The sequence below is a fragment of the Equus przewalskii genome, chromosome 1 (genome assembly GCF_037783145.1).
Source record: "Equus przewalskii isolate Varuska chromosome 1, EquPr2, whole genome shotgun sequence".
NCBI lineage: Eukaryota > Metazoa > Chordata > Mammalia > Perissodactyla > Equidae > Equus > Equus przewalskii.
In genome coordinates, this window is record NC_091831.1 from 150,997,534 (window position 1) to 151,019,410 (window position 21,877).

The following is a 21,877-nucleotide window of genomic DNA, read 5'->3' on the forward strand; positions in this document are numbered from 1 at the left end:
ATTTCCATCATTTTGAATTTTAAATCACCTTTTAAAGGGCACTAACGCATTCTTGCAAATTAGTCTGCTCTCCAATTAATGTGCCCAATGTGACAATAAGACTGGTTTCAGCTTGGCTAAGCAGACCAGTCAACCAGGAATGTGTGACTTGAGGACTTGGAAAGCTTGTATGAATCCACATTTCCTTCCCCCTCCCTCCTCTGGGGCCCTTTTAACAGCTTAGCTCTAATTAGGCCAGTTAATCCACCTAAAACCAGTGGATAGAAGAGCTTCTATGAAAACCCTCCCACTTCTTGTAACAATATGAAGTTATGTTCCAATAGTGCCAAATCTAATTGCTACATGGAACAATGGCAGTGCATTTCATAATCTATATCAGTGCCTTCCAATAGAAATATATGGTGAGCCACATATTTAATTTAAAAGTTTCTAGTAGCCACATCATAAGAAAGTGAAAAAAAAAGTGAAATCAACTTTAACATATTTTATTTAACCCACTATATATAAAATATTATCATTTCAAAATGTAATCAATATAAAACATTGTTAGTATGATAGTTTACAATTTCTGTCATATCTTCAAAATCCTACGTGTATTTTATATTTATAGTGCATGAGAATTTGGACAAGTGCTCAATAACCACATGCGGCTAATGGATAGCATATTTAACAGATTGGGTCTAGATCGTGAGTATTCTTTCATTGATAAGCCCATCCCAGGACATTTATTGATATATAGAAGGTTTCTTCTTTATTTTCCAGATCGTGCACATTTTTGATATGCATTAAATTTTATAAAAGTAGACTGCAAATGGTAACAATGAGAAATGCCTGGTTTTATTACAAGAAAGTGTTCATAAACAGAAATGACTTTGTGTTTTCAATCAAAAAGTAAATAATGCTTGCATGGAAATGTGGGCATCAGATTTTCCAAAGGAAAATTGGAGAGTAGGGTATAAAAAGAAACCAGTTGTGTACTTTACGAACATAGAGATGTGTCATCTCACCCAAATTTCTATAGAAAAATAGTGATTTTGAACTACAAGAAATGTTAAGTCATAGCACGAAATAGTTCTTTGTGGTATTCTTGTCTGAAAGATATTTATTAAATGCCTGCCTTTGGGAGGTTAGGATTGAACACCATACCAACAAGGATTGGCCCTGCCATATTGGAACTTCTGAGTTCAAACAGACCACAAGAATGCAAATGTACAGAGATTTATGGGTTTTCTAAAATGTCCACCTTCCTTACCTCCCTCAAAATGATTTTCTTTCTTAGTTTGCATTGTTTGGGGTAGATTTTCTTTCCCTTTGCTTTGGTTTCCTCAATTAGGCATAATCTTGAGGGAGTAGGAAAATGAGTAGGGAGACTAGTTACCCAGAAAATCTTTCCTATCTGTGCATAGGGAAATGTAGCCTTAATATTTCTTTAGGCTTTTCTTGTTCTAATATCTAAGATTTTATAGCATTAACGGATATGGCACGTGAGCACAGATGCAGAGATATTAAGACAGAAAAATTTGTCCTTGTAGCTGCAGACATGTCCAAGGCCAGGTTGAGTCTTTGGTCCAGAAATTCCTTGGTGGGTGGTCTCAAAACCACCAAAAGCATCTTGTTTGTCTCTAGCATGGTACCTTTTGAAGATGCATCTACCTATGGAAAGTGGCATGGTATATTCCTGTATCTCAAGGTATTTGAAAAATTATTAATAATAGAAAATTATAATTGCTAGAATTATTATAGAAAACATTTTATCTAAATATATGTACCTAAATATATAAAATATACATCTAAAATAGATAAAATGATTCACCCTCATTTGACAATTATAGTTTATTCATTCCTTAAAAACTGTGTCCAAATATTGATCTACTCTCTTTCACTCAATTTAGTGTGTATAAATATCACCTGAGGTGCATGATAAATATTGATTCCCAGAGCTCCATTCCCAGAGATTTGAATTCAGTAGGTATGATGTGAGGCCCAGGAATCTGGAAGCATTCAAGGGCTCTTAGGTGCTTTTGAAGATCACGCTTAGAGAGACATGTCTCTATCTGGATGGACATCAATCTGAATCATCTATAGAGGTAGAGAGATTGCTATCTTTACAGATGGATGAATTATTGCCAGCAATGCTGATAAGCTTAAAATCAAATCAGTTAGTAAGTGTTAGTTCCTTGTGTGGGCAGGATTTGATTAACTGGTGCTTTTAATATTTTTAAAATACTGTACTACCTAACTCAGGCATTCGGCACCTTAAAAATCAATGAATAATTTGCATTTTAGAAACAGCACTGAAAATTTTAATATAAAGACATCACAGTCATTGGTCAGTAAAATTGTTTGTCTCTTTCTAAGTGCTAACAATGAAAGGTAGAAAAATACGCAGATGCTTTTTCTAAATACAAATTAGCCCTCTCAGAGAGAGGCTATTTCATATTTGCTAAGGTATTCCTTAATTTACATTATTAAAGAAATTCTCTTATTGTTTGAGATGAAAAATTACCCTTTGGCCTACCAAAAATGGCAATATCTTTTTTCTTCAGATATATTATGCAGAAATATCTATGTAATAGATTTTATCAGCCCAACTCCCTCTGTCAACAGGTAGTTTTAAGTATTTTCTTCTAGGCGGAATTGGTGACAGGCTCTGATAATTTGATCTTATTCCAATGAGCAGGAAGACTATGTCAAAACTGGGGTGCTACAGGTGTATTTCAGAGCCTCATAGTTGAACTTGGCTGTACCATCGTTGATTTCAAAATTTAAGTTTTATTAGCCTTTTAGTCATCAGGTTTGCTGAGAAATTTTTATATCATATATTTCACAGCAGTGACAAGAATCACAATGACTGAATATTGTCACCAAAAAGAGAAATTCTTCATTTCTCTATTACAGAAAATTATCATCATTATTGTTCTCATAAAAATAAATGGGAATTGTATTTGCATTCAAAAGACAATAGAAACAAAACATTATGTACAAAACTAAATATTTATATTTACTAGGAGGAGTTAAAGGTATTTATTTTGTGCTATGAAAGGGTGAAAATGGGAAAATCTTCTCTAATTTCCTGGAGAAATTTTCAATTCACAATTCTTAGTATCTAAACTCACTCCCTGGAATGTATCATAAAGTACAACATCGTCTAGCCCAGAATTACCATCAAATGTATTCATAAGAACTAAACTTATTTTTCTTCATTAGTACTAGGTTAATAAGAAAACAGACATTACAACCAGGTTTATTAAGTGTCTCTAAAGAGACCAAAAATTGACGATGTAGAAAACTAAGCTGAAAGGCTTAAAACTTTATTTTCTAAGAACTGGTTGAATTATTTCTCTGATTATAAAATAATTATATGCTGATTATAAAAAGCATGGAAAACTAAGACAAGATCAAGAAAAAAAATTAACCAGAACCCATAGTCTACAATGCAGAGGTTATTAATTAAAGAATTTCATTTCCGTATATACAAGAAATATGCATAAGTAATTTGTACATAATTCAGCTGTAAAATGTTATATGCTGCTTTAGAGAAACCTCAACTCTAATTCATAAAGACTGTCACGTCATTCATCTGTTGTATTTTAACTTTTTAGTGTTATGTTATGCGCCAATGAATTGTTGTCATTGATTTGAATACTTTAATTTGAGATATTTAGGGCCCCAAGTTTTTATTGTTACAGATAATGCTATGATAGATACCTTTATATGCTTATCATTATCCACAATTCTGTAGGACAAACCTTATGAGTATGGCAAAGTATCAATATTTCTCTGCCACTTAATATGTATTGTCACATATATATTGTTACACAATAATATGTATTGCCTCGCAAGGCACAGTATCTGTTGCTTTCCACAAAGATTGTGCTGATTTAAACTTACACCTCTGTGCTTTTAAGTTCTGGTCTCATCACACCTCAACAGAACACTGAATTTCAATCCATTTTTGTACGTGAGAGTACTATTCCAGTTGTCTTTAAAAGCAGCAATTAAATAGGTCAAAAGGAAGAGCCTGACTTAATCCGTGAAAAATATGACTTTGCTGTTAATTAACTGACCCCAAAGCTTAGTGATATTTTTCCTGATTAGCTCTTAGGCCCTGAACTTTTCCGTGTGCTTGTGCAAGTCAGGCTAATAGGGAACATGTAGTGGCAATCATTAATTGCATCTGGTGTTTCAAATTAGAGGTATAGTCATTGCCCATTTTCCTTTTTGTTTTCTAAAACTTTCAGTCTTCTGAGGGATTGACTGTGCCTGTTATTATCTCTTTGCCCTTGTCATAATTTATAAGAGACAATATATACAGAGACATTTGCCAAAGATAAACTGGGTCAAGGGCATTTTTCTTTGGATTGCCAAGATATGATATACAGTGTCCAGTGTTTAACTATGTGTTATGCTTTGTTGATAACCCTCTTTCTTGCTGCCATTTTACTTAATATGTTGAGCCTCATGTAGGGATTATAAGGAAAAAAACACTTTCCATTGAGTGTTGCCTTACCCTATGAATCCGAAGAGAGGGGTTTAAAGTTCCGTAACATTTAGTGTGGGTAAATGAAACCATTAGACATACATGACTGGTTAGCCTGCATTGTTCTTGGCATCACTCATGTTGTGTTCTTGATCTATAAACAGATTTTTTGATGTTTACTCTGTCTGCTCTGATGCCCACATAGCACTTGATCTGGTATGTTTGAGGAACTTACCAGAATAGTATTTAAGTAAAGCTGCAAAAGTAGCACTAATAGATTTACCATGATTCTGAAAACTCTTAACAGTCACTGTGCAAGGTACCAAACTCCAGGCTTGTATATCCAACTGCCTACTTGACATCTCCACTTGAACGTCTCATCTCACACAGTATGAACTCGTATCCCTAAAACTATTTTACCTGCCGCTTTGTCCATCACAGCTGTTGGCAACTATATCTTCTCAAATTTTAGTTCATAACCTTGTATCCATCTTTGACTCCTCTCTTTGTCTCATGCCCAACATGTAATACACGAAGAAATCCTATTAGTTCTGCTTTGGAAATATTTCCAGAACTCCATCATTTCTCATCACTTCCACTCCTACCCTAATCCAAGGCGCCAGCATCTCCTAGCTGGATTATTGTCAGATGGGACAGATCATAGCACTCCCTTCTCAGAACTCCTCCATTCCTTGCTTTCTGTTTCATTCAGAATAAAGAAAATGGCCCTAAGGTGGCTCCCTGCTAGCCCTTTCACCTCCTTTCCTGCAGTGATCCTTTTATTCACCTCCCTCTGGAGAGCTTCTGCCCTCCCCATATTACTTCTACCTTGGGGACTTTGTCTACTGCTTCCCTGCTGGGAGCACTCTTCCTCCAGATAACCACTCAAGGAAACTCTCACCTTCTTCAATTTTTTGCAGCAGTCATCATCTTAACGAGCATCCTGACCACCCCATTTAAATTACAACCCCAGCACTTCAGGTTCCAGTTACTCTGCCCTACTTCTAATTTTTTTTCTAAAGCATTTATCAACTTCCAACCTACTATGTGATATACTGACTTACTATTTCTTCTGTTTGTAGTTTCTATCTCCTACGTAGAAGCTAAGCTACTTGAAGGTAAGGGTCTTTCCTTGCCTTGCTCATTAGTGAAAATTCCAAGATTCTAGGACAGTACCTTGCACATAAAAAGGAGCTGAATAAATATTTGATAAATAAAGGCCCCCAAAAGACAAACAAAAATAAACTGAAAATCCTGAGGCTAAGAATCAGTCCTTAAAATGCTTATTAGCTTTAATGGTGATGTAAGGAGATGCAGCTGCATAAAAATGTGCCCCTGCCTTTCCCCCGGACTACACACTCTCGTTTCTCTTAACTACTCCTCATTATCTCCTTAGATTTTCATCTCGATTCCTGCCTCCAAACCTGCTCCAGCAAGACCAACAATAACTTCCATCTTGGAAAATTGTCATCTTCTTGACCTCTCAGAAGCATTAGAAGTAGTTTTGAAATTTCTTCCTCTTGAAACTTTATTCTCATGGATTCTGTATCATGATGTTTTCATGCTTCTCTCCTATGTCACGTCTCCTATGTTGGTTCCTTCCCTTATACTTAGCCTCTAAATATTGAAAAGCCCCAGAACTCTGTCCTGGGCAATCTTTTCTTCCCTATTTTCTTACCATTTCTGCACTTTCAATTCTATCTATGCAATTATTGCTATTAAATGTCTATTTCCAGCCTTGGCTTGAGTGCCACATTCTCATATAGAAGTGTCTACTTGACATCAGCATTTAGGTGTCCAAGCACTGTTACCAGTTCCACTGCTGCCACCATTGCTCACTTGGATGACTTCAGGAGTCTCCTACCTGTTCTCTTTGCTTCCATTCTGAGTCTTTATAACTCATTGTCTATGCAGCAGGCACCAAATCAGATCATGATACACCCATGCTGAACTCTCCAAAAGTGTCCTGTTGTATTTAGAATAATTGTGAAGTCTTCACTATGTTAAGTGACATCCCTTTCTACCTCTACACCTCATCTCACCCCACTCTCTATCACATTCACTAGACTCGAACCATCTTGGTCTGCTTCCTGTTTTTTAACTGAATAAACTCTTTCCTCCCCAAGAGGACATGTACTTGATATTTCTCTGCCTGGATCAGTCTTTGTTATTTCATCTGAGCCCAAATATTATCCTATCAGACAGGACTTCCCTGACCATTTACTCTAAAGAGTTATCTCTACCCTATCACATTACCCTTTTACATTTTTTCTGCCCCCGGATCTCAATGAGAATGTACAGTACATAAGAGCACAATCTTCGTCTTGTTGTTCACTGCTATAGCTACAGTGCCATGTACAATTTCTGGCACTCAGGTGGTATGCAACAAATATTTTTGAAAAGATGGGTAGATAAATACAAGAATAACTGAGTAAATTAGCCTCAGTTGAACACTTTACTGGTTGAGCAATTATTTGATTTAAAACCTTACTAAACAAGACATCTTCAGGCAGTAGAAAGGTCCTTTTTACACACATGTTTGAGACCTTGGCCAATTATATTTCTAAGGTAATTGGATATTACTAGGTTTCTTTTTTGTTTTTATTTTTACAGATGGAGAAACTGAGATACAGATTGATTGTCCAACATTACTGGCATTCTCTTTTAGGACCATTAAATTTCTATTCAGAATTGCTAATGAAACTCTTGGCTCACCTCCAACCATTAGGCCACACTTCCTGAATAGAATCAATTTGCTTGTGTAAGATGACAAAACAGTATGCCCAGGACTCTATTGATATGGCTGCTTCCCTTTTTTCCCTCAAGACATATGACCCTTTGCTATCTTAGTATCAGAGAACTATGGAGCTAATATTAACTGAGTCCTTTGGGACTATAGATTGAAAATTTTAGAAAGAGAACCAAGAAGCAAGTTGGATAGAACTTCACTATTCTGTCTTTGGACAGAAATCTGGATAGATCACTGCCCCTTACCAAGATAAAATACTTATTTTATTTTTTCGGAGAAGTGAACGCAAATAATTCCATTGAAGTTTAAATAACACATTTTATTTAATGAGCAGGGAGACTTAAGACTGTATTTACCCCATCAATGGTGATCATTTTCCTAGTAAAGTGAACCCAACAAGAGATATGACACTATATTAACTAGAACTATTCAATAGCTATCTGTAAAAGGGAAGAATAATTAAAATAATCAAAGGCAAGCTTGCCAAAAACTTCAAGGGTGATCAGAGCGCCTATCTTCATCAGATGAAATAGTGTGGCTACTCACAAATTACTGTTACCAGAGGTTGGGATGAAAGCACATATTGGTGAGACAGAAAGTTTACCACAGAAATGATTGAATGGAAACATGAAAGAAAACACACCCAGCATCCAAGCCTGGACCTAATTGCAAAGAGGAACTATTCCATGAAATGCAATTAAACTTCTAGAGAGATCAAAGCATTCTTCTACAAGGGAAGTGTAAGGGCAAAGAAATATCCCTCTTACAATTAAGAAGCATTGGCAAAATTTAGAGGAAAATCCAGAATATCCCTGAAGATTGAAAAAAAAGGTGAAGTGAACATATAGAATAGGTTGTTTGTTATGATGGCACAAGCATAACACATAAATAATTTCAATTAGCTCAAGATACTCTAGCTGGTAAAATAAATTACCCTGCATTGTAATTAAATGTCATCTAAAAGCACCTTTATAATAATAGTTACTTCATTTTATAATATTTTTGAAAATTAAATTTACAACACTGAGTGGAAATGATTCATAATACTCCATTGTGCTCAAATATAGACACTATTCATAGATGATCATGCATTTGTAATGCTATTCTTTCAAATTGCTTGAAGCACTTGAAAGACAATGAACTTCACTACTTCATGCAAGGTAAAATGGAGAAACAGTTTTTGTACATAGAATATATACGGTAATGCCTTTCCCACTGAGATTTGTTCTTACCCAGAATCTTAGTTAATTTGGATTTGATTCCTGTTTCCAGCTTTTTTCCTATAGGAAAGAAAGCAGATGGCAGCTGGAAATGTAAGTTTTGTCGTTGTTGTTGTTGCTGTTTCTTAGTTGCCAAAGAGGCTTAGGAGAGCTAACAGAGGCTAGGAGACCCAGAGGCTGCTTCTGTCAGGAGAAAAGGGCTTCAGGCCTGCGTGTCAGCTGGGCAGATGGTTAGTGCCTTAGCAAGAAGGTACCATGTGTTGCGTTAAGACTGTGCAAACTTAGATTGTGTATAAAGAAGGGGGATGAAAAATATCTACTCAATTTTATCTCGCAGGTTAAAGTAGAGTTTTCCAAGGTTCTCAAACAATTAAAGGACTTTGTGTTTGGGACCAGGTAGGATCCTAAGGTAGGAGATGGTATGTGATAAAATCAGAGAGGCATGGGAAACAAAAGAAAACAAACCTCTTAGCATGTATTTTACTTCCAATGGAACACTTTCAGGTATTTTGTTAAAATCGTGGGAAAGGAAGTTTCTGAAATGTTTATAGCAAGCATCACATTCTAAATGAAAATAAACTGTATAGTTAACTCGTATTGCTAAGTAAAGAAATACGAAAATTCACTGATGTTCACTTTACATATTTTCCCACTTTTTCATAATGCAGATTTATAAGAAATTTAATAGGTTAACATGAGCTTTCTTACCCTAGTTTTCTACTTCAGCAAAGAATTTTGTTATTATAAAGCTAGTGGGGAACAAAATTTTTGGGTCAGGAAAACAGGCTAATGTCATGATTTTCCAAAGGAAACAATAAACTACCATTTCCAATTTATAACTGGCATACATACCTAGTAAAACCAAGTGTTCCATATTCCAAACCGCATTGCTTTTCTCTTACAAAATTTCTCAACAGGCAAATTAGAACATTTCTATTCTGGCAAAGTGGTTAGTAATGAAAAAAGGAATCTAGCAAATTAAGATTTTGAATTTTAGATTTTAATTTTCAGTAGTAACAGAGAGGGAGATTTAATTTGAAATTCCCTTGACCCTCTTCTCACTTTTATCTAGTTTGATTTTATATTTCTGTTTATAAACTTTATTATACTGTGTTTAAATCATTTAAAAGTTTTTTCACAAATTTAATTAAAAATAATTATAACTCAAATTATAGATGACACACAGTGATTGAAAGTAAAACAAATGACCACAGCATTTCACAGACGAGGAACCATGGCACTGTACAACTGAATTCACTCTGCTTTTTGCCAAGAAGAAAGTGGCACCTCCATCTCCAGGATATATTGTTATATAGGAAAAAGCAAGGTTTAGACCTTGTCTATTGTGTACTCTCTTTTGTTTTAAAGGGTTAAGATTAAGGACTTCTTGGTATTTACTTTCATGTGTGTAAAGAGACCCTAGAAAGATACCAATAGCAACCAGAGAATGGGCCAGCAGGGGGAACACAAACAGAGATGTCACGTTCAGAGAAACCCTCCTGAAGTTCACAGTAGAGCAGTGGATGGCCTTCCAAAAAACACCATAAAGGAAGGTGATTACTCTGCACTTAGAGTGAACTTAGAGTAGTGGTAGATGTAAGGTCTATGAATTTAGCCATAAGGGGATTAAAATGCAAAAATATCATCCCAGCAAACTGGTAGAATGCAGTCCTGTGCAACACGTAGAGGAGTTTCAAGAGAACAAGAAAAGAGAAGACTCAGTTGACACTTGGCGAGAAGGAACCAAAGTGATAGGATCCCATGGAGAATTGTTGAAGGCAAGTATTCTTGTGTCCATGTAGACTAAAGCATGCATAGGTCTCTTTCCAGACATTAAGTTCAATCCTTTCATTGCCTTTGTAAACTCCTGAGTTGGTGAGTGTAATGTAGTTAGGTATATAACGTAATAGATAAAGTATTATTGTGGAAATGTAGTGGGAAGAATTGACAAACCTCAGTCCTTCTCCATGGAGTGGGGGTGGGGGGAGCAGGGGGCAGACAGTGAATAGAAAGAATTTAATCAGGATTGCTACCATCTCAAAGATGACAGAGAAAGCAGCCTTTATAAGCTGGAGTAGTTTTTGTTTTTCATGTTGTAAGCTCACTGTTGGAGTAGGAAAGACCAAATCCTCCTCAGAAAATAATAGGGACCCATTGACTCTAAGGGCAAGAATGTCTGATAATGAGTAAAATAATTTTTTCTTCAATATGAGTTTAGACTATACTATTTCTAAATATATATATGTATATTTTATGTTTGAGAGACCGTTCAATAGTCAAGTACTAAGAAAAATCACCAAGCATGCCTCCTGCCCAAGTGGAGAAGATCTAAGAAATAAAATCTTTTCTTGAGACAAAGGATGGAAATTTCCCTAGGGTGGGAGGCTCAACGTTTAGACCAAGAAGCTTGTAAATGTGGGTGCCTGCAGAGTTGCTTGAGAATCTGAGGGAGGTGAGCCAGGTTAGAAGGGGAGAAACATTTGGGATTGCCTGACTTTGTGAAAGATTATGTTTCTGAGTGCCTTCCTTTGTCCCCTGGTGAGCTGGGTCCAATTCTTAGTTATGAAATTTACTTATACCTATAAAGTCTGGTCTTTTGTTTTTTTAGTATCTGAGAAGACCAGGATAGCAAGGGGAGGATAAGTTCCTTCCCACCCCCGCCCCTCCTAAACTCTAACACAGAAGGAACATCTCCCTATTAAGTGGACTTTGACTTGGTACAGTAGTACCAAGGAGGAAAGACCAGCTTAAGTGGGAGAGGGACTACAATACTCCAGGATTAACATGGAGAGTAAATGACCAATACTCAGCACTGTCAAAATTATGAGGCAGCACCTTTGTAGAATAGCATCTTTGTATGACTTACTTCTGTCTATGTGAATTACGTGTCATCCAATATAACTTTAAGTGCAAGAGAGTTGGATGCATCTCTGCTATGGACTGAACTGTATCCCCCCAAAATTCATATGCTGAAGCCCTAACCCTAATATGACTATATTGTATTTGGAGATAGGGCTTACAAGGAGATAATAAAGGTTAAGTGGGGTCATAATCCGCAGGGACCATAATCCAATAAGACTGGTATCTTTATAAGACAAGGAAGAGATCCCAGAGATCTCTCTCTCTCTCTCTTTCTCTCTCTTTTGGTTGCAAGGAACAAAAACCCGCTCTAACTGACTTTGAAAATTCCTAACTTCTTTTAACTTCTCTTGTGTTTTCTGTTATAACATTTATTAGATGCCATACTTTTCTGATACATAATATTGCTACTTGTTGTCACTGTGAGTCCTTCTAGAGCGTGGACTATGTCTCCATATATATCGTGCACTTGAAGAGAAACTCCCAGAAGTAAGTCCAAACTTCTGAGTCCTTCTCTCCATTTAGGGTATTTTCTGAGTCCTCAGCCTTGTGAGGCAACCTGCTTAGAAGCTGGACAGAGTGCAGCCACTAAGAGGCAGAGAAGACAACAGAGCTTTTAGAAATCTCATGGGATTGGAGGAGATAAACATTGAAGTCTGTGTCTCCTATAGTAACCAGGGCGTAAGAGGTCCATATTCCAAAAAGAAGGGAAACACCAGGAATTAAGTTTGACACTATGCACCAGTTTTTTCTTTGAAACATTAGTCAATTATTAAGCTGCACAGAAAGAAGCTGAAAAGCTAGGGAGAGCTTTTGACCCTCTCGTATTGTAAACACATAAAAATTGAAGTTAAAGATGCATCAAGGAGGTGCCCTGGTAAATATCCCAGGCTCTTAGTGGATGTTCTGAAGAGATACCAGAAGTAAACAGAGACTTAGAATGTCTTAAACTTGACCTTGAGTCAAAATGTCAATGAAATCAGGTGATTTTATCCAATTCTTGCAACATGCCAGAGGATGGGTTAAATCATCTCTTGAGATTGAATACATCATCAAGATCCTCTCCAATTTTTCATACCATGTATCTGACATTCAAATCAAAATTATGAGGCCCACAAGGAAATAGAATCAAGAGAAAAAATAGAAAATAGAAACAGACCAATAGGTGATTCAGACTGACAGCAACCAAACAATAAGTTTAACTGTGTTAACATGCTCAGGAAAATAGATCATAAGATTGAATATATTTGTTAGAGAACTGAAATCTATTAAAAACAATAATATATTATTTCTAGAACTTAAAATGTAGTAAGTAATATTGAGAAATATAGAGTACGCATTCTTTTTGTCTGGCTTCCTTAACTTATCTATGTTGTTGTGTGTATCACTAGTTCACTATATTTTTATCGCTGAGTAAGATTCCATTGTATAGATATACCACAATTTGTTTATGCATTCATTTGTTGATGGACATTTGAATTGTTTCCAGTTTGGGGCTATTACAAGTAAGGTTACTATAAGAATTCATGTACAAGTTTCTATATGGATTCATTCTTTTTTTTCCTTGGGTAAAATATCTAGGAATAATGGGTGGATCATTTGGTAGAAGGGGAGAATCAACATTTTAACACTATTGAGTCTTCCAACCCATAAATAAGATATATATCGGCCTATATTGAGATTTTAAAAAATTTCTCTGAGCGATGTTTTGTAGTAAACAATGTACAGGTCTTTTACATATTTTGTCATATATATTCTTAATATTTTGTATTTTTGATGCTCTTGTCAATGATATTTTAAATTTTTATTTTCTGATTGTTCATTACCAAGGAATAAAAATACAACTAATTTTTATACACTGATTTTATATCTGTCACTTTACTAAATACACATTAGTTCTAGTACATTTTTTGTAGATTCATCATATTTTCTACATAAATGTGATGCCATCTATGAATAAAGAGAACATTATTTCTTTCTTTTCAATCTGGATATTGTTTGTTTCTTTTTCTTGCTTTATTGCATTGGCTAGAAATTCTAGTATAACAGAGGATAGATCTAGTGAAAGCAGACATCCTTGTCTTGTTTCTGATCTTAGGGGAAAGTATGCAGTCTTTCACCATTGTGTGTTGTTAGCTGTAGGTTTTTCATAAATTCTTTTTATCAGGTTAAGGAAGTTCCATTTTATTGCTAGTTTGCCAAGAGATTTTATTGATCATAGATAAATAGATTTTGTGAGATGTTTTTCTTGGATTGAGATTATCATATTTTTCTTTTTTAATTTGTTAATATGGTGAATTACATTGATTGGTTTTGAAATGTTAAACCAACCTTGCATTCCTAAGATTAACCCTACTTGATCACAATGTATTATTTCTTTTATGTATTATTGGATTCAACTTGCTAAAATTCTGTTCAAGACTTTTGTGTCTATGATCCTGAGAAATATTGGCCTATAGACTTCATTTCTTGTAGTGTCTTTTTATGATTTTGTCTATTAAAGTATGGCCTCATAGAATTAGCTGAGAAGTATTCTCTCTATTTTGACCTTCTGAAAGAGTTTTTATATAAGTTAGCGATTCCTTCTTTGAATGGTTGGTAGGAATCACAAGTGAAGTCATCTTGACCTGGAGCTTTCTTTGTGGGAAGGTTTTTAACTAAAATTTCAATTTCTTTAGTATAATGTTCCTAAGAAAGGGAAATTTTGGTATTGCCAATTTGTGTATTCTCTGTTTTTTCCTGGTCAGTCTGGTTAGAGGTTTACTGGTTGTATAGATTTTTTTCAAAGAACCATGGTTTAGTTTCATTGATTTCTTCTACTGATTTTCTATTTCACTGACTTCCACTCTGTTCTCTATTATTTCCTTTCTTCTGCTTGGTTTGAGTTTAATGTGTTCTTTTCCAGTTTCTTAAGGTGGAAGCTGAAGTATTTATTCAGGATGCTTCTTCTCTTGCATTATAGGTAAGTAGTGCTATAAATTTCCCTCTAAGTACTGAATTAGGGACATTCCTTAAATCTTGATATGTTTTCTTCTTCATCAAGTTCAAAACAATTTTTAATTTCACTGTGATTTTTTTTTTACCAGAGATTATTTAGAAGTCATGCTATTTAGTTTCCAAATAGTGTTCAGTTTCCTGAGTATTTCTGTAATTGATTTCTAATTTAATTCCAATTGTGCTCAGAAAACAATCTTTGTATTACTTAAATGCCTATAACTTTATTGAGACTCATTTTCTGGCCTATAACATAGTGTATCTTGGTAAATTTTAATATGCAAGTGAAAACCACTGCTGGGGTTGGTTGAAGTGTTCTATAAATGTCAAATAGGTCAAAGTGGTTGATAGGCTTGTTTAGATCATTGTAGTATCACTTCTTTTATTAATTTTTCAAATCAAATACTAAGGGAATGTTATTGAAATCTTTTACTATAACTGTGGATTTGTCTCTTTATCCTTGCAGTACCACTAGTTTTTGTTTTATATATTGTGATGCTCAGTTATCAGTGAAACATTTAAGATTATATGTCCTCTTGATAGATTGACTTAAAAATGACCTTCTTTATCCCTAGTAATATTCTTTGCTCTGAAGTCTATTTTATCTTATATTAATATAACCACTCTAGCTTTTCTTTAATAGCGTCAGCATGGTTTACCTTTTTCTATCCTTTAATTTTAACTTATTTCTGTCTCTATATGTGAATTGAGTTTCTTGTAAGTAGCATACACTTGGGTCTTGCCTTGTTACCCAGTCTGACAATCTCTGCCTTATAATTGGGTGTTTAGACAAATTACATTTAATGTAATTATTCATATAGTTAAATTTAAGTCTTGTTCTACTATTTGTTTCTATTTGTCCTTTTGCCTCTTTTACTGAATTTTCTTCAATTAATTGAGCATTTTTATTATTCAATTATATTTCCTTTATTGACTTATTAGTTATAACTTATTTTATCTTGGTATTTGTTTTACAGATAATAGTACAGTCATGTGCCACATAATATCTTGTCAGTCAATGACAGACCCCATAAACAATGGTGGTCCTATAAGATTAGTATCATATAGCATAGGTATGTAGTAGGCTGTACTATCTAGGTTTGTGTAAGTACACTCTACGATGTTCTCACAACAATGAGATCACCTAACAATGCATTTCTCAGAATGTATCCCTGTTATTAAGCAATGCATGACTGTGTACATTTTTAACTTATCACGGTCTATCTTCAAATGGTTATATCTCTTTGCATGTAGAATAAGAACCTTAGAATAGTCTACACGCATTTTTCCCCTCAAGCCATTATGTTATTGTTATCATATATTCTACTTATTTACATGTTGTGAACCTCAAAATACATTGTGATTTTTTATTTATTTAAATGATCAATTATCTTTTTAAAGATTTAAACAATGTAAAATGTGATACATTTATCATTGTAGTTACAATTTCTAGTGTTCATTGTTCCTTGTATAAATTCATATTTCCACTTTCTTTCACTTTCCTCTTTCCAAAGGCCTTCATTTATAAGAACGGTCTGCTGGTGGTGCTTTTCTTCACTTTTGCATATCTGAAAAATTCTTTATTTTACCTTTGTTTTTGAAAAATATTTTTGCTGGATATAGAATTCTAGAATTCTAGGCTTCTCTCTTGCATTGTTTCTGACAAAGAAGTGATGTTGTCATCCTTATCTTTGTTCTTCTCTATGTAATGAGACTTTTTTCCTCTGGCTGCTTTTAAGATTTTCTCATTCTCACTGGTTTTGAGTAATTTGATTGTTATATACCTTAGCATAGTTTTCTTCAAGTCTTTTGTGCTTGGGGTTCATTGAGCTTCTTGGATCTGTGGGTTTATACATTTTTTAAGTTTGGGAGGTTTTCATCTATTTTTTCAAATATTTTTTCTGTCCCCCCCCAACACTTCTGTTTTGGGGACTTCAATTACATATATAGTAAGTTGCTTTAAGTTGTCCTGTAGCACACCGATGTTAACCTTATTTTTAAAACTCTTTCTCCTCTCTTTGACTTTTTACAGATAGTTCTCACTGCTATATCTTCAAGCCCACTAATCTTTTGATCAGTAATATCTAATCTGCCCTTAATCACGCCCAGTGCATTTAGGTCTTTTTATATCTTCCATGTCTCTAAATTTTTTTTAAAGCAGCTTTATTGAGGTATAATTTACAGACAATAAGGGTACCCTGTTTTAAGTGTACAATTCAATCACGTTTGGTACTTTGTGGAGGCATATGTTTTCACTTCTCTTGGTTAGATATCAAGATATCTTGGTTCCACCATGAGTGGAATTGCTGGGTTATAAGGTAATTCCATGCTTAACATTTTAAGAAACCATGAAATTTTTTTTTTTGAGGAAGATTAACCCTGAGCTAACTGCTGCCAATCCTCCTCTTTTTGCTGGGGAAGACTGGCCCTGAGCTAACATCCATGCCCATCTTCCTCTACTTTATATGTGGGATGCCTACCACAGCATGGCGTGCCAAGCGGTGCCATGTCCACACCCGGGATCTGAACCAGTGAAGCCCAGGCCGCTGAAGTGGGACATGCGCACTTGACTGCTGTGCCACCAGGCTGGCCCCTGAAATTATTTTTTAAAGTGGTTTCACCAGTCTACATTTCAACCAGAAATGTATGAAGCTTCCAGGTTTTCTATATACTCACCAACACTGTTATTTTTTGTGTTTTTTTTTACTATAGCCATTCTTGTAAATGTGAAGTGATATCTCATTATGGTTTTAACTTGCTTTCCCTAATGACTAATAATGTTAGACTTTTTTTTATGTGCTTACTGGCCTTTGGTGAAATGACTATTCAAGTATTTTGCTTATTTTTAATTGGATCATTTATCTTTTTATTATTTTGAGTTGTAAGAGTTTGTTATACAGTTTGGATACAAGTCCCTTATTGGATACGTGAATTGAAATATTTCCTCTAAGTCTTTGGCTTGTCTTTTCACTTTTATGATGATGTCTTTGAAGTGCCAAAGTTTTTAATTTTGATGAAGACCAATTTTTCAATTTTTTCCCTTATTGCTTCTACTTTTGGTGTTGTATGTTAGAAATCTTTGCCTAACTAAGATCATGAGGATTTACTCCTTGATTTCTTCTAAGAGTTTTATAGTTTTAGCCGTTACACTTCAGGCTATCATCCATTTTGAAGTATTTTTTTTGTCTACTTACCTTTTGAAACATTTGGAATGTAGTTATAACTGCTTTAAGTCCTTGTCTCAGATTCTAACAGCTGTGTAAGTTCTAGGTCTGTTTCCATTAGTTGATTTTTTTTCTCCTCATTGTGAGTTTTGGTATACTGATTTTTTGTATGCTTGGTTGTCTTTGATTGGATGCCAGACATTGTGAATTTTATCCTGTTGCATGCTGGATATTTTTGTATTCTTAGAAACATCCATGAGCTTTGTTCTTACAATCAAAAAGATATCATAGGTTAAGTGGCAACATTTTTTTTCTTTCTGAGTGGTACATAAAATAATGTAATACAGTTGATTCAGTTTTCGATTTTATATATATATATTTTATATATATATATATATATATATATATATATATATGCCAGAGCCATACAATTCTGAATAATAAAATACTAGAATTAAGAAATGGAAAATTTTGAAGGACAGACATTGTACTCATGCCAGAGAGTGGTGTAATAACATGTGATGTCTTGCCACATCAGGGATCTCTAATATTCAATGCTAAATTATTACTCCAATAGAAAACTTCCAAATATTCACCAAAGTCTCTTCCAAACATGAATGCCTTGAGTGGAAAATGAAGTGACTTTGACATTTTCGAGGACATGGAGGAGAGGAAAAAGAACGAATATGTGGAGGAATACACCAACTAGATCTAGAATTCAGCAGGAACAGGAACACATGGCCTGAAATTGCCATGAAAACTTAGGTTCCTAAAGTTTCTGCAATCTTGGGAATATCATTGGACATACCCAGCCAATTCCATATAATCTTCAAAGGACTGAATGATATCATCTGATACCTGTTTAATACATAAATGTTTTGTGCACCTGTTACATGCAAGTTACTATGCAAGTTACTTGAGATGATGGAAAAAAAAAGAAAATAACATTGCGCCAGATCTCAAATCAGTATATTTGTATGTGTATATGTATTGTGTATATATACACACACATAGTTATATTAAAAATATGGATATCTAGGGCAATATCACAAAAACGTTACATTAAAAAGTTGTAAAGATTAAAAGATAAAAACTTTGAATACATGATAAGCAAAGGTCAGCATCATCCAAACAGAGAACTCACTACTAAGTATAGAATCATTCTAGCAGTCAAAGGCATGCAAATTAAAACAATGTGGCACCATTTTTACCCCAGCCAATTTGATTAAACACATAATATCTAAATATAACAAGTCTATGAAAAAACTCGTATTCTTATACATAGCTAGAGCCATTCTAAATTGATTTCGTACTTTTGGAAAGACAAATAATATTGATCACCCTTTATTAAGCTTTACTTTATGCTAAGTTTTAACATATTATTCATAGCTATTACAAAAATGCTACTAATAGGTGATATTGTCCAATTTTACAATAAGAACTTGAGTCTACAAAAGGTTAAATTATATCCTTAAGACCACATAAATGGGCAAGTTAAAATTTGTATCCAGGTCTATGACTCTAAAGCTTGTATTCTTTCAATTTTACATTCACGCTTTTTGAGCCAGTAATTTCCCTTCTGAGAATTTGTCTTTAAAAAATCTAAATATTTAAAAAGACGTAATCGTACATATATTTGAACTGGCATAGAATATAATAACAATATTGTAAATAATTTACTGGTATTGAAATGGTGTATAGTTAAATAACTCTTGATTTATCCACTTAATGGAGTATTACCCAGAAGTCTTTATAGACTGTTATGATGTGGAGAAGTATTTATGACTTACTATTCAATAATAGCTTAATGTAAAAACCTATATAAGCAGTATTTTTGTAAACATATAATGTAAGCTTATGAAAATTAAGAAAAAATATGTATAATTGCTCATAGTTTTTGGATTAGGGCATTGCAATATGATGATTATTTTTCTATTTTTAAACCCTTAATGTTATTTCATTACCTTTGAAATTAATTTTTTCAAGGATAATCATCTGTACAGAGAAACTGACAAAAAGTCCCAAAAAGTCCCATAAACAAATGTCATAGAATTGAGACAAGGCAACAAGTGATCATCATGATCATGGTCACAAGGGACAGCTTCACAGAGGAGATTTTAGCATGGCCTTGAAAAATGAACAGAATTCAGATAGAACGCCAGTTTTGTCAAATCAGGTCTCTGAAGTGATGTCAAACATCATATGTCATTGTTTTAAAAAGAAGGAGCAGGTGTTTAACTATCAAATAATTCACTTAGGACCTTTGCCCTCTCATTATGGAAACAGGGTTGGCCTGGGGGCTTTAGATGAGGCAGTAGAGGAGAAATGATGTCTCAATTCTTTGTTCTGTATGATTTAAATTTTACCACACATCTCTTCTCTCCATCTAGCCTCTCCTTCTTCACTCCTTCCTTCTTAGAGGTAAGAGCATGTTATTTTAAGTGGTCCTAAGAGTGTACAGGAAGGAAGAAAATACTATTAGAACATTCTTCTTTCTGCTACCTGACTTCAAGTGATAATTTAGTTCTATTAGTCTCTACCCGTCATTATCAGAGACAGGCGTCAAATTTCTGCTTATCATCTCTGGGTTGAGCACAAGTCGGAAATGAATTTCTTGGGGTGCTATGTTTACTAAATACTGTTCCATTTCCCATGGTAAGTGACCTTGCTCATTACCAGTACATCTGGATATCAAAGCCAAGAGTTACATGGTATAGTTTCACTGAAGTACACCTTTCTAAATTTGTTTATTTATTTGACTACAACAAATAGTTCATTTTTATTTGACTCCAACAAGATATTAAAACATTGTTTCTTTTGTGCTTATGGGTAGAATAAAAAGCAATGAAAAAGCGAGGCCAGGGAGAGAGTGGAATTGTCATGGATGTTTCAATTCACATGTTGATAAAATGTGTAAATAATATTATAATTATTTCTCCCAAATCTTCACTTTCATTGACCAGTAATGGAGCAGTATGCAAGTAGGGTTTCTTGTTTTTAAAGCAATAATTTGAAGTCTTCTCTGTTCATCATCAACATGAGAAAAAGTGGAAAAACATGAGAGATATTCCAACTACTGGCCTTAAGGGGCCATATAGCTTTTCCTACTTTCCACCCAGCCTCCCCACCCACTGAATAAAATAACCATCACGGGATGGCACTTTTCTCTTGCTTAAATTTGGTTTTAAAGTGAAGCGTAACTTTCTGAATAATTATTTTGAGCTTGTAAATGGTGTCTCTCTATAACCAACCAAGCATATAACAAGAAGATGAAGATGAGACTTATTTTCACTTCATTTCACTTCTCTGTAATTGACAAGCTCTTGCTGGGTGTCAACTTTAAAAGATGACAAATCCTAAATCTTAGAGGACCCAATTCAATAGTTCAGCTTTCTAAATTGTTTGCAAATTAATCTACATTTTCAAATGAGTCAGGCATGAAATATAAGATGACATCTATATTACAAAAATATTAATTTCCTTGTCTTTCTCTTTTTCCCAGTCAAAGACAAAAGGTACATTTAAAATGTTCATTTTGTTAAGAGATTGTGAAAATGAACATATAGTGTGCATTTTAACAGCTTGGCTTTTTCTATCTTTTTTTGCACTAATTCATTTCCATCTATTTAAAAATGCAAGTTATTCAGGTTGCAAATGCTCTGTGTGTTGATAAGGGAAGTATTAAATTTGTGAAGTATTTTCAATACATTACATTTTTTAATGAAGGCTCATTTGGGTTCAACAAATGAAATAATAATTTGAGCCCTGCTGATTTAAAGGGTGGCCTGTGCCAACTTCTCAAATAGTCCTTGCCTCAGTTTATCCACATGTAAGTAAACACTGCTGCGTTGTTTCCATGAAAGCTAATTGCCAGTTGTACAGTGCTCTGTGCATTTTTGGTTCCTAACTGAATTTGCCATAACACTGATGTCAGTGGTCTGATTTACTGAAGGGTATGAAATATAAAATAGATGTGGTGGAGTCTTCTTTTTCTCAAAAAGGAAATTTCAGATAATTTTTTTAACTGCATTGATTAAACATATATTTTGTGCCTAACAGTTAACTCCAATATCGTTATCAAAAGAAATTGATCTAAATTAATGAATGATCATTAAGGGACAGTCAAATCATATTTCTCTTAAAGACATTACATTTCAGATAGCACTATTTCCTTAGTACTTTAACATACTCCATTAAGGAAGGTTAGGAAAATATCGCCATTTCAGGAAATAGTGAGTGGAAGAAATTCCAAGTTGTTTCAGATATTAGATCGTCCTTGACAAACTGTCACAATTATCATTATCAAATATTATTGAACATAAAATTAATATAAATTAAATGAACTAAGAACAGCCACCCACCCATTTATATGAGCAGGGTCACCACCCTTCTGGGACAGGAAGCCATGAGC